The sequence below is a fragment of the Aplysia californica genome, unplaced genomic scaffold, assembly GCF_000002075.1.
Source record: "Aplysia californica isolate F4 #8 unplaced genomic scaffold, AplCal3.0 scaffold00716, whole genome shotgun sequence".
NCBI classification, from domain to species: domain Eukaryota; kingdom Metazoa; phylum Mollusca; class Gastropoda; order Aplysiida; family Aplysiidae; genus Aplysia; species Aplysia californica.
In genome coordinates, this window is record NW_004797986.1 from 363,692 (window position 1) to 365,148 (window position 1,457).

A 1,457-nucleotide genomic window follows, 5' to 3' on the forward strand; every position below is an offset into this window, starting at 1 on the left:
GAGAGAGAGAGAGAGAGAGAGAGAGAGAGAGAGATCGAACAAAACAAGAATGTGTGACCTGTTGCTGAAGACATAGACAGCTGGGCATTTGGGCGAGCCGGAAATGACAGTCTTCCGTGTGACGTCATTGACAGGAAATGACATAGAAGTGGACTTGTTAGGGTTTGACCTGTTATGTACCGTGAATTACTTTTGGTTTAAAAAAGAGTTTTACGGCACTTGCATCACAATTTGGTAACATACGTGCCGAAGATCAGAGTTGTTACAAGAGAGTAATAAGTACAAAAAATAAAGAGAGATAAGGACGATAGATTTTTGATAGGAAAGACGGAGTAACAGATGAAATCAAAAACAAAATTGGAGACTTTCTCCGTATTGACGTTATGCAGACGTTGTTTTATTATTGTGGATTTGATAATAATCAAACAACATTAAAAGCAATAACAACAGCAGCATCAACAACAACAGCAATAACAACAACGACGACGACATAGGCAATAACAACATATTAAGTAACAGCAGCAGCAACAGCAATGGCAACAGCAATACCAACAACACCAACCACGACAGCAGCAATACGTACAACAATGATAGAATGTTATTTGGAACTTTGGGGACACCAGTACAACCATGCATCTGTTATAACTAAACATTTTCCTCCGTACACTTGAGAATGTGTCACAAACAACACGGAGAAATCGGGCGCTCGTAAATTTTTGGACAGTTTGAAATTATTGGTATCACCTTAAAACCCTTTTTTTTCTCTTTTTTTGGATGTCCAAAACATCCCTCTGTCGTGAATAAAAGTTGGGATATTTGCGATTGAAGGAGGTGGGGACTACCTGGTGTCAGATGTAAAATAGTGAGAAAATGGCCGCCAAATTTGGGGGACTTCCAAAGCTTTAGTGTTCTTGGAAATTGTCAATTTATTGGGGGGGCGTTGTACCTTTAATCTATGTTTTCCAGTAGAATTCACATAAATCTAAAGTGTTTAAAATGGATATCTGGTGTAAATCCCCTCCTCCCAAGAACAACAAAAATCGATAAAAATTACCGTACAGGCGCGAAAATATCGATATCTTCGATTTCACCAACTTGACGGGCATTTGATTTCTCCACGAAGACTCACATAATCTAAAACAATCTTGGTTCTTGACCTGTTTACGAAACATTCCCAACCGTGCCGTTGCACTAGAGAGGAAACTGGGATTGACTGTGGAAATATTCCGCCTCCGGGTGAAAGAATTTGTATACCACCAAAGATTGATGACTCAATTTTTAAAATTGTTTGCTTGTTTGTCTGTTTGTTCGAGTGTTTGTTAATGTTGCCGTGATCTATATTTCTGTCTCTTCCCTCATATCTCTTTTCTCAAATTAATCATCCAGGGTAATGTTGACAACATCGCCCCTTTCCTGCACCACTAAAACAATATGCTTTCTTTTTCTCCCCCCCCCCA